The 13,090-nt window shown below is 44.3% G+C and overlaps 1 non-coding gene across 1 annotated transcript; it reads right to left on the bottom strand.

Moving 5' to 3' along the window:
* Positions 1 to 487: 487 nt before the first annotated feature.
* Positions 488 to 623, bottom strand: LOC119470374. The gene has a single exon (XR_005199265.1). It is a non-coding gene; the product is annotated as a U8 small nucleolar RNA (small nucleolar RNA).
* Positions 624 to 13,090: the final 12,467 nt, after the last annotated feature.

The raw sequence follows: 13,090 nt of genomic DNA, 5'->3' as shown, positions 1-13,090 counted from the left end.
TGATGTGATCGTTCCATTAAAATTTACGAGGGGTTTTCTTACTCGCAAGGGTTCAACCCCCAAAACAGGGTCACTGAAAAGGAAGCTCAAAGACTTTTTTTTTCCGGAGGATGGAGTGCACGCTTGGCTGGGATGGAGGCCACCGCTGACCCGCTTCCCTCGGCGCCGGGGGAAGGCCGGGCTCGGCGACCGCGCCACCTGCTGGCCCCTTTCCGAGCTGCCGCCTGCCCGTGGGCGCCTGGTCCCCGCCCGCAGCGTCACAGCACAGGGGGAAGTCGTTAGATGCAGGTTCTTGGGCTCCACCCCAGGCTTATTGAACCCAAACCTCCCTGGGTGGGTCCTGGCAGCCGGCCCTGAACAAGACCCTCGAGTGGTCCTGATGCGCGCTAAGGCTTGGGCATCAGTAATGCGAGAGTCAACCCAACTGCACCGCCATTTATTAAGTCAAGTTTTTCTTTTGTTTTGCTTTGGTTTTTTCTTAGGAAGAATCAGATAGGAGCAATCAGGGTGTTGCAAGTCCTGATTACACAGAGATGTTAGTCACATTTCGTGCATCTCCAATCATCATGTTCTCTAACTGCCCTCCAAAAGGAGGAACAGGTAAAGGTTATCCCACCTGACAGCTCATTAAGTCAAGTATTAATGAGCATCTTCTAAACAATATAGAAACAAAGGAAGCAAAACAGACATGATCCCTCCCCCACTCACTGCCCAACGCACACATAGGTAGAATGTAGAACAGCTTACTTTATCATCACATCTTTGTGCAATAGGAAAGGGTCACATTACGATGACCCTTATTTTAGACAGAAAACTGGCCTGGGATCACACATGCCTAGGTGAACAACTAGGTCAGGTCCAAAACGTAGGGGGTTTTGTTTGTTTGTTTGTTTGTTTTTCTTTGTCTCAATCGATATAGTAGTATGAGTTGTTTGTTTGTTTTTAAGACTGACAGGAGCACCGATCTCAGGTCATCTGCATGTCAAATCCATCAATCAATGTCAAAACAGGTCAATCTTCATGTCAAAGCTGAACTTGTTTACCAAACCACACATCACCAACTTTTCTAAGTCCACTTGTGGTTTCAGAGGGGAGAAGATGGGAGAAGATCTCTTCTCCCCAAATCAAGACAATTCCTTCTCCCTCATACCAAACTGAAACTTCTTATACTGCTTTAAAATTGCTGGCATCATTCCTGAAAGCTAGCGAATAGGCTTCCTTTCCAGTTATTATCCTACTATAACCCTTGCCTAGCTGTTCCCTCTCCATCCTTTTCAATGTTATAGGACATTGTGGTGCAGGCTGTGATAGGGCAGGCAAGGAAGTGTGAAATGCATGGTGCGGGTGCTGCCCGAGGGGCACAGCTTTAGGGACTCTCAGGGAGGTGGGAATTTAACTCGAGCTGCCTACTTGGGGATTGACAGGGAAAGACAACGGAACCAAATAGAAGTGGGAAAATGCTGAAGAGGAGAAATAGGGACAGAAGACAGACTTGGTCTCCTCTTTCACAATTTAGCAACTTCAAGCACCAGATAGGCTGTTCATTAACGGCACCCAGTGGGAGCACCTGTATGTGCAGGGCATTGGGTCAGATCCCTGCCTTCAGAGGACGTGCTACTTTGCAGGCATGTAGAGATGAGTGGCTTAAACATATGTGGCATTTCTGTGTTGATAATTCCCTTGGCCATAAAAAAATATATATAGTTTGAGACAGAGCTGCATTCCGTCACCCAAGCTGGAATGCAGTGGTGCAATCTTGGCTTACTGCAACATCTGCCTCCCAAGTTCAAGCAGTTCTTGTGCCTCAGCCTCCCAAGTAGCTGGGATTAGAGGCACACACAAACATGCCCAGTGAATTTTTGTATTTTTAGTAGAGACAGGGTTTCACCATATCGGTCAGGCTGGTCTCCAACTCCTGACCTCAGGCGATCCACCCACCTCAGCCTCCCAAAGTGCTGGTGTCACAGCACCCTTAGGGTGTCACTTTTCCAGCCAGAAACCTCTGTGACTGGTGGCACCTTTGTCCTAGTTTTGCTTGGGCCCACTGGGCTCATTTCACCTGCTTGACCCTGCAAGCTGTGCTTGGCTCACATTACCAGCTTGGATCCCCTGCCTGCCAAGGGCAAGTCAGGGACAGAACAGCAAGGGGTGTGTGAGCAAGCCCAGCGTCTGGCCACTGCACACATCAGGCAGGTCAGCTACAGCAAAGTGAGCAGCTCCAGGAGCTGGCACAAGCGCCAGTTCCATGCAAAGCTGCAGCTGGATGAGGCATACCACAAGCAGCTTCCACTGCAGGCACCAGGGAACATGATGGCCATAGAAGCTTGGAAATGCCAGGAGCCACAGAGCCCCAAAGAGGGTGTCACAACCCTGGCTCACTCAGGGAGCCCCTAGGTCTAGGATCCCCAAAGGGCAGCAGCTCTTCTCTCCGTCTTATCGCCTGCAACATGGTAAACAGAGGTGGCGGGGGGGGGGGGCAAGAGGGAGTATGTTTCAGCCCTGTTTGTGTTACAGCTCTTTCAGTCCTGCCAGGTCCTGAGTTCTTGTCCTGCATCTAGGAAAGATGAGATACACAGACAGCTAGAGGATGAGCAAGGTGGAGAGGAGCTTCATTGAGTGACAGAACAGCTCTCAGGAGATCTGAAGTTGGTAGCTCTTTTCCACAGGCAGGTCATCCTGACCAGTCCAGGAGACCCTAAATTGGTAGCTCCTTCCCACAGCTGGCAGTCCCAATGTCTCTGTGAGTCTGGCTGAGTCTGGGGTTTTTATGGGCTTCAGAAGGGAAGAAGAGTGTGCTCCTCGGTCCATGAGTAGCCATGGCCAAGCCAGAAAAAACACCATAAATTCTCATTCTGTGCCATGGACTCCACCCAGAACTGACAGTGCCTCCCCCAGGCTTCAGACCATCTCTGGCTTGAAGGCGGGTCTTAGCTGGTGACCCACCCCTTTCCACCCAGGAGCCTGTCTGCTTCCTGCTGCCTTCTACATGTCATCCAAAGCACAAGGCTGTTCATGCCAAGGGGTGCCTGCAGGCCTGTGCTGAGCCACCGTCAGCCCGTTCTTAGCCTCCCTTCTATGCTCATCAATGCCCAAAGTCTGGAGGGGGCTGAGGCAGCTGGGACTGGCCTGTCAGTGCCACCCTGAGTGTGCACACACCCAGACAGGTCACAATCGTCCCTGGGCTCAGCCACAACTTTGCTCCACCCCAGAGCAGTCTCCGGGAGTGGGGAGAGGGCAGGCAGTCAGAGCAGGCACTTTGAGCCTGTGGGGTAGAGGGGCTTCCCAGGTCCCTGAGAGCACAGGGATGCCCCTGTCTGTAGCCACAGAGGGTGGGGCTCCTGCCCTGCCAACTCAGAAGAAGGTTTTGTTCCTTCCCTTCTGTTCCCAGTCCACCAGCTCCATGTCCACAGTCCTGGCTGTGCCTCCCACATTGCAGTAGGTGTCTTTGCAGTGACTGCTCCAGATGGGCCGCTGCTGCCATCACTAGGATTACAGGTGGGAGCCACCATGCCCGGCCCATAAAAATAAATCAGCAAACAAATAGTAATATTTTTATGGTAATAATGGTAACACTTATTGAGCACCTAACTAAATGTTAGACAACATTCCAGATAATGGAACTAGGGTGGCCAAGAAAATTACAACCACCTTGGAAAGTCTCATTTCTGGTCTTTAGCTTTGCAGGCTTGAGGAATGGATTTTATTAGTTCCCTCCCAACTTATCTGATGCATACCTATCAGAGTCACAAGAAAATACATTAACCAGGATGACAATATATCAATTAACAGATTCATTACTACTGAGTGGTTACTGATTATATTTGTGAGACAGCACCTCCTCTTTCCTAAGAAAATCTATAGGAGAAACCAACTTCAGGAGCTTGGTGGGATGGAATCAAAGCAAAGTACATTGGTTAAGGGTATTGGAGGCTGTTAAAGGGTTTATAGCAGATGCCTGCTCATTTTCAGTACAGGAAGCACACCTGAGATGGGTCAGAATGCTGGCAACATGAAGGGCTCCCATGAGGGAAAGGCTCAGGGCACCCTCTGCCTGCATCAGGGCTGGGACACACTAATGGATGCCCACTCCCTTCCTGTCTCCTTGCATGATTTCAGACAGGTGCAATGCAAGTCATCTGGTTTCAGCTTCAGCCTCAAAGTTCTATGGTCCCCTTGGTTACAGTTGTCCTGCTCTCCACTCCCAAGGATTATACTCACAACTACCTCTCAAGGTAGCTTCTTCAGTAGATAGCTCATTCTCATCTATTCTGGGCTGACTTCAGGGCTAGACACAGTGGCACATGCCTGTGAATAACCCCAGTGGGTAATCCCAGTGGATGCCTATAAACCACTTAGGGATGCCAAGGCAGGAGAGCCCCTTGAGACCAGGAGTTCAAGACCAGCCTGGACAACATAGCAACACTTTGTCCCCCCACCTCCCTGAGACACACACACACACACACACAGAGGCACACACAATTAAATGTGCCAGGTATGGTAGCACAGACCTGTAGTCCTAGCTACTCGGGAGGCTCAGGTGGAAATGCTACTTGAGCCCAGCAGTTCAAGGCTGCAGTGAGCTCTAATTGTACCACTACACTCTAGCCTGGGCAACAGAGCAAGACCCTGTCTCAAAAAAAGCAGGTTACTCTATCAGGAAAATGGCCTTTTCCTAACCACATCCCCCAGGGCCCATGCTGCCCTCAGTGCTGACTGCTACACAAGGCAGCCCAGGCATCTGCTGTCAACCCTGTTTTTAGCCTCTCAGTTCTCCTCTATCCTTACCTTCCACTAACACAGAGACTGAGAGATCTGGAACAAAACCCTCATGGAAGGAGGCTTTGAACCTTTTGTTTGCTTCGCTGCCTCTCCTAAGAGCTGAGTCTTTCTTATTCATCTTTGCATCCCCAGATGGTAGAATCGTCCTAATAATCATTAAAAATTAATAAATCAATGTGTGTCTTTTGGATAAATGGAAAGAGTTCTGGTCTGCCGACCAATACAGCTAAAGTAGAAAATTGTTTTAATATCATCATTAACATACTTTGGGACTTTTGACTAATAACTGGGTTGTTTTGTTCTCCATTTTGCCAAATAAGAGAATCATCCCTCCTCCCTTCCAGCCTCAAAAAGACATTTTGAGGTAGGTGTATTTGATTAAAGCCAGGGATTATAATTCCATGAAACAAGGTGTATGTTACTGTTTCTCACCTTTTCTACCTGAAGAAAAGTACTGAAGCATAGACGCTTCTAGGCATTGAAAAAATATGTTTTCAGTTCCATGATGTCAGGCTGTGTTTCAAAACACAGGAAGAAGCATCCTGTTGCACCAAACTCTGGGAATAGTGAGATAGTGTCTAAGTATTGGATGGCTTCTATAAATGCTATTGATAAAGTTGCACAATTATTTTGGCTAGTGATTGACTTCATGTGTGTGGTTTTAATACAGAGAAGACATTATTTTTAAAATTTAGGAATTAGAACTGAAAAACAGATACGCAATGGAATGGTTGCTTCTCTTGTAGAATTTAGTGATTCACAGCTCTTGGTCAAGGAGGCCTTGGGACTCAATGAGAGTAGGGGTTTTCTAGTGAGGACTGAGTCAGACCTCATGATATCAGGCCCTGGATGAAGAGTGTGGGGACTCTGTCCACTGCTCCTCTTTCCCAGTGGGTAAGTACCCTGCAGGGCATTTTGTCCTGTGGGAGACTGACTTTGGTCAACACTGTATTTTCCAGAAGATAATCCTGGCTCTTCTTGGTTCTCATTTAAGGCCCTGTGTGTGCTCTGCCCTTGGCCAGTGGCACACGTACACTTTCTTCCTTTACACTAGAAGTCTGGGTTCCTAAAGGCTAACAGTGAAATCAGCTCTTCAGATTTTCAAAGGACAGACATAATAGGCAAAAATCCATTTTGAAGCCCGGAGCGCAAGTGAATAGCAGCAATAGAATAAGGATAGTTTATCATCGCTAATCCTCTGCTCAAAATGTTTCTTCCTGTCTCTCCTGATCATCTTCTCCCTTTCCACCTCTCTCCCCTGCCTACATTTTTCCTGCTCCTTTTATCTTCCTTGAATAAAATACATAATTGAAATGGTTTTTGTGTTAATACATTTTTTGAGTAAGATTGTAAAATCTGGCCAGGCGTGGTGACTCACGCCTGTAATTCTAGCACTTTGGGAGGATGAGGCGGGTGGATCACCTAGGATCAGGAGTTCAAGACCAGCCTGGACAACATGATGAAACCTCATCTCTACCAAAAATACAAAAAATTAGCTGGGCGTGGTGGTGGGTGCCTGTAATCCCAGCTATTCAGGAGGCTGAGGCAGGAGAAAGGCTTGACTCTGGGAGGCAGAGGTTGCAGTGAGCCGAGATCGCACCACTGTACTCCAGCCTGGGCAACAAGAGCAAAACTCCATCTCAAAAAAAAAAAAAAATTGTAAAATCTCATTTCTTAATTTTAAAAGCAGGAGAGTTGAACATTTTGCCCTGCCTAAAGAAAAAAAAAGCAAATTGTTTATATATTTATTTGTGTCTGGAGAGGGCGAAGTGTGGGGCAAAGGGCAGTAGTGTGGAAAGAAAAATAATGTATCCTTGACAATAGCATAAACTTTGCTATGTGACTTTTGAGCTTTTTCCTAATTTTGTGCCACTATGTAAGCAGCCAGCTCCTCCAGGATGGATCCTGGACAGTCTACCAAAGATCCTTGCTTCCTGTCTCCGTGGCCTCCTTAAGGACAGACATGAGTTCTAGCACCAGCATGGCCACTTCCTAGCTGTGATAAATCATTCAGTCTCTCTGAACTTCAGTTTTCTCATTTATAGCTTCACACCTGACATGCCTAACTCACAGTCAACAAGAGAACACAATGATGAAGTTGTGGAGATGTGAAAGTGTTTTGAGAAATACGAAGTTTTGTGTGAATGATCAGTGCTCTATTCCTGACCTCCAAAGTGAGTTTCCTCAATTTCCTGGTCAATCAAGTCCAATTTATCTTTCAATGATTACGGTCAATCCTCACTTGTTTTCTTTTTCTTTTTATTAAGAAAAAAAGTTAAACGTATACAATAGCAGAGAGTATAGCATAATGAACGTCCAGGTACCCATCACCCAGCTTCGGTGCTTATCAACATGTGGACAACCCTTTTCATTTATACTCCCCTGATTATTTGGAAGAAAATTCTAATTCCTGGATTTTTAAAAATTCTTCAAAATATTTAAAATAAATAAGTAAATAATGACCGCAACACTATAGCATGCCTTTAAAAATACACAGTGAATCATTATCAAATAACTGATCAGAAATCAAATTTATTACGGGCTCAAACCTATAATCCCAGCACTTTGGGAGGCCAGGGCAGGTAGATCACCTGAGGTCAGGAGTTCGAGACCAGCCTGGCCAACATGGTGAAACCCTGTATTATTTTTTTCTTTTGAGATGGAGTTTCACTCTTTTTGCCCAGGGTGGAGTGCAATGGTGCCATCTCAACTCATGGCAACCTCCACCTGGCGGGTTCAAGCAATTCTCCTGCCTCAGCCTCCCGAGTTGCTAGGGTTACAGGCATGCACCACCACACCTGACTAATTCTGTATTTTTAGTAGAGATGGGGTTTCTCCATGTTGGTCAGGCTGGTCTTGAACTCCCGACCTCAGGTGATCCACCCGCCTAAGCCTCCCAAAAGTGCTGGAATTACAGGCGTGAGCAACCACACCAGGCTGAAAACCTGTCTTTCTTAAAAATGCAAAAAATTAGTCGGGTGTGGTGGTAGGCACTTGTAACCCCAGCTACTTGGAAGGCTGAGGCAGGAGAATGGCTTGAATCCAGGAGGCAGAGGTTGCAGTGAGCCAAGATCATGCCACTGCACTCCAGCCTGGGCAAAGAAGTGAGACTCTGTCTCTAAAAAATAAACAAGAATAGAAAAGAAATCAAATTTACTATCTTGATATCACACACACACGTACTCACAGAGTCATGCACCGCATAAAATGATGGACCACATAAACCAACAATGGTAGACCTCTAAGATTATAATGAAACTGAAAAATTTCTATTGCTTAGCAGCATCACATCCCTCATAACATCATAGCACAATGCATTACTCAGGTGTTTGTGGTGCTGCTGGTATAAACCTATTGCAAACAAAAGTTAACTGTGAAATAGCCTCAGGCAGGACCTTCAGGAGGTTTCCAAAAAAAGGCATTGTTATCCTGGAGAGGACAGCTCCATGTGTGTTATAGCCCCTAAAGACCTTCCAGTAGGACAAGATGTGGAAGTGGAAGACAGTGATACTGGTGATCTTGACTCTGTAGGCCTAGGCTAATGTGTATGTTTATATCTAGTTTTTAACAAGAGTTTAAAAAGTTTAAAAGAAAATGAAAAAAGCTTATGGAATAAAGATATAGAGAATAATTTAAACTAAGTCTTATTATAAAAAAGTCAAAATGTTGCCTTTTTCTTTTTGAGACAGTTTCGCTGTTGTCACCCGGGCTGGACTGCAATGGCGTAATCTTGGCTCACTGCAACCTCCGCCTCCCAGGTTCAAGCAATTCTCCTGCCTCAGACTCCCAAGTAGCTGAGATTACAGTAAAAATTAAAAGGTAAAAAAGTTACAGTAACCGACTGGCACAGTGGCTCACACCCATAATCTCAACACTTTGAGGGACCAAGGTGGGAGGATCACTTGAGCCCTAAAGTTGGAGACCAGCCTGGACAACACAGAAAAACTCCATCTCTACAAAAACAGACAAACAAACAAAAAATTAGCTGGGCATGGCTGTGTGCACCTGTACTCCCAGCTACTTGGGAGGCTGAGATAAAGGAATTGCTTGAGCCTGGGGGGTCGAGAGACTGTAGTGAACCATGATCGTGCCACTGCACTCCAGCATAGGTGACAGAGTGAGACCCTGTCTCAAAAAAAAAAAAAAATTTACAATGAGCTAAAGTTAATGTATTATTGAAGCAAGAAAAGTGGTTTTTTAAACATAGATTTAGTGTCATCTATGAGTACATTGTTCATCAAGTCTACGGTGGTGTATAGAGGCAAAATCCCATTCAAGTTTGATTTTTGGCTGAGACATTCACTCATCACTCATTCACTGACTCACCCAGACCAACTTCCAGGTCTGCAAGCTTCACTCAGGTGGAGCTATACAGGTGTTCCTTATTAAAAATCTTTTATACCTTATTTTTATTGTACCTTTTGTGTTATTAATAGACACGCAATGTAGATACATATTTGTATTTAGATATACAAACGCTTACCATAATGTTACAGTTGCCTGCACTGTTCAGTACAGCGACATGCTGTGCAAGTTTACAGCCCAGGAGCAACAAGCTATACCACATAGCCTAGGTGTGTAGGAGGTTGTGAGATCTACTTTAAGTACACACTCTGACGTTCACACAAGGACAAAATCGCCTAACCACGTATTTTTCAAAACGTATCCCTGTTGTTAAGCCATACATGACTGTTATTTATTCATTTATATATGTGTATATATCTATGCATATATATACACATATATGTGTGTCTGTCTATATACTGCATATATATATGTTATGTGTAATTATATATTTAATTTGGTTTGTATGAGTTGAGTCGAACAAGTTTCACCATTGTTTTTGGTGGATATGTCTTTCTAGTATCTTTTTTTTTTTTTTTTTAAGACAGAGTCTCACTCTGTTGCTCAGGCTGGAGTACAGCGGAAGGATCTTGGCTCACTGCAACTCTGCCTCCCAGGTTCAAGCGATTCTTATGCCTCAGCCACCTGAGTAGCTGCGACTACAGGCATGCACACCCTGCCTGGCTCATTTTTGTGTTTTTAGTAGAGACAAGGTTTCGCCGTGTTGGCAAGTCTAGTCTCAAACTCTTGGCCTCAAGCAACCCGCCCACCTCGGCCCCCCAAAGTGCTGGGATGACAGGCACGAGCCACCATGCCCCGCCTCTAATATCTTTTTATTTGTCATCTATATCCTTCTTGCAGTTTATTGTTGAAGAGGTTGACGCTAAGGGTTCTGTATAATCTATCACATTTTAGAGTGGGCTAATTAAATGCCTGTGCTGTTCTTTAATATTTTACTCTATCCCCTGTATTTCCTATGAACTGCAATTGGGCCCTGAGGCTGGATCCCATTCAAGTCTGATTTATTTAGTGAGGCTGTTTTGCAGAGTAGCTAACTACTTCTGTCACTTCACAGAGGGAGGCATAAGGCACAAGGCATTTCTATTTGTGTGGTGTTCCTTCCATCAGTGGATTCAGAATGTGCAGTGAAACCCTTCACGTGTGGAACTCCCAGCAGCCTCTCTCATAATGGCTTTAGCAGCCATTCACGACTATGGTTGTTTTGTGACACGTCTACCTAGCTAGATCAGACTGTATTTCCCAGAGTTCCCTTTTCCCATATGTTTCTGGCTAAGATGAGCCATGAGCGAGATTCTCGGGAGCTTTGGAAGGTGGAAGTGAGCCAGTAACCATTTGGTAGGTCACACGTACGGGGCACATCTGCTGGCCTGACTGGTGGGTATGAGGCACAGCTGGCCTGCAGCTCCCTCACCTTACCATGCATACTCCTTCAGCTTCTCCCCGGCTTGGGCTAGTGTGTGTGCTTAGCCCAAGACAAAGAGCCCCAGCTTCTGAAGACCTCACAGACCACCAATGTCAGAGAACTGACATAGCTCTCAGTCCATCCTCATGAACTCCTGCTTGTTTTGCTCTCCACAATTTACATCCATCCCCATGTTCCAGCTGCCTGCCCTGTGGACTTCAAGCTCTAGCTTCAAATTGGATGTTTTTTTATTAGGTGATATTCTAGTTGTAATATTCCTTTTGCATTCATTAGCTGACATTTCTGAGTTGCAGTCTAAACAGGAAAAGCAAAATGAATACTTACTTCTTTCCCTTCAGTTTTCTTCTTTATCAGTTTTCACCGTGAATGGGTTCCTTAGCATTTTACAAAGGTGTTCATTTGGTTGTATCTATTTGCACTCTTTTTTAGCATTATGAACTTTCAGATTTTAATATATTTGGTATAGCACTGCTATTATCATTACTACTGCTATTATGTTAAAACTGTCCCGTCTTTGACCAGGGGAAGAACACTGAAGTTCGCACCTGGATCTTTCTGATGCGATTCTTGTGATCTCTGATAGCTCCTTGCTGCCTAGTACAATAGAATGTTTCACGCCCCCTTCAATGTTTCCTGTCCCAGCCTTGAAATAATCATTTATCCAAGGAGGCATAGCTTTCTTGAGTTAGAAATTCTATTTAGAGAACATAATCTGAGGATAAGGTTATTATTTTGGGGTTAGTCATGGCTCTAGGCCTTTTCAGTGAGCAGAGCAAGTAAATATGTTTATTTTTAAAGAAAATATGTCCAAAATTCTTATTAAAATTTTAAATCAAATCTACGATTACAGGATTTTCTACTTGACTCATTCAATTTTATATCTCTCCTCTTCTACTAAAAGACATGGTTCCTAAATATGCCACCACAATTATTTATTTGAGATACATATACACATGTATGTGTAGATACATATGCATATAGGTACTTAGTTTCAGAAAAATACTAATATAGCAATATATTAATATACATATGTAATATGTGTACTATAGTACTAACATGGTATTACTATATAGACCACATTATGTATATTCTGAAACATGTATATATATAGATAGATAGATAGATATAGATATATGCTATGGTTTGGATATGGTTTGTTTGTCCCCATCATATCTCATGTTGAAACTTGATTCCAATGTGGGAATGTCAGAGGTGGGGCCTGGTGGGAGGTGTGTACATCATGGAGATAAGCCCCTCCTGAATAGATTAATGCCTTCCCTCGGGAGCAAGCGAGTTCTCACTCTATTAGTTCCACTGGGAGCTTGTTGTTAAAAAGAGCCTTGCCAGGTGCGGTGGCTCACACCTGTAATCCTAGCACTTTAGGAGGCCGAGGCAGGTGGATCACCTGAAGTCAGCAGTTTGAGACCAGCCTGGCCAACATGGTGAAACCTGTCTCTACTAAAAATACAAAAATTTGCCAACTGTAGTGCCAGGTGCCAGTAATCCCAGCTACTCAGGAGGCTGAGGCAGGAGAATCACTTGAACCCTGGAGATGGAGGTTGCAGTGAGCCAAGATCACACCACGGCACACCAGCCTGGGTGGCAGAATAAGACTCCATCTCAAAAAAAATTTTTTTAATAAAAATAAATAAATAAAATAAATAAAAATAAATAAAAGGAGCCTGGTACACCCCCCCCACCCCTTGCTTCCTCTCTTGCATGTGATCTCTGCACACGCCACCTCCCCTTCACCTCCCGCCATGACTGGAAGCAGCCTGAGGCCCTCACCGTATGCAGCTGCTGAATCATGAACTTTTCCCTCATCAGTATCCTGAGTCAAATAAATCTTTTTTCTTCATGAATTACCCAGCCTCAGGTATTCCTTTGTAGCAACTCAAAATGGGCTAAGACAATATACTTAATAGTTTCAGAATAATAATACTAACCTTATTCATAATATTATAATTATTGAAAACAGTTTAAGATTTATCTACAACCCTCTTTATCCTTTGGACATATTCCTCTAAGATTGTACAGTACAACTCCTCCGTTTTAAAGCAATTGAAGTTCACCTCACTCCTGTCAAGATAGCTACCATTAAAAAAAAAAAAAGTATTCACAGGATGTGTAGAAATCAGGACCCTTACATAATGCTTGTGGAAATTTAGGGAATGAAAATGGTGTAATCTCAATGGAAAACAGCATGGAGTTTTCTCAAACAGTTAAAAATAAAACTATCATATCATCCAGCAATCTCCCGTCTGGATATTTCTCAAAAAAATTGAAATCAGGATCTTGAAGAGATATTAGCACTTCCATGTTCATTGAAATACTATTCACAATAGCCAAGATGTGGAAAGAACCTAAATACCTATTGACAGACGAATGAGAAATGAAAGTGGTCTATACAAGCAAGGGAATGATATTCAGCCTTAAAAAAAGAAGGAAATCCAGGGCCAGGCATAGTGGCTCATGCCTGTAATCCCAGCACTTTGGGAGGCCAAGGCAGGCAGATCACTTGAG

The sequence above is a fragment of the Cebus imitator genome, unplaced genomic scaffold (genome assembly GCF_001604975.1).
Source record: "Cebus imitator isolate Cc_AM_T3 unplaced genomic scaffold, Cebus_imitator-1.0 Scaffold28, whole genome shotgun sequence".
NCBI classification, from domain to species: domain Eukaryota; kingdom Metazoa; phylum Chordata; class Mammalia; order Primates; family Cebidae; genus Cebus; species Cebus imitator.
Note: the sequence above shows the minus strand (reverse complement) of the source record. Positions and strands in the feature narration are given on the sequence as shown.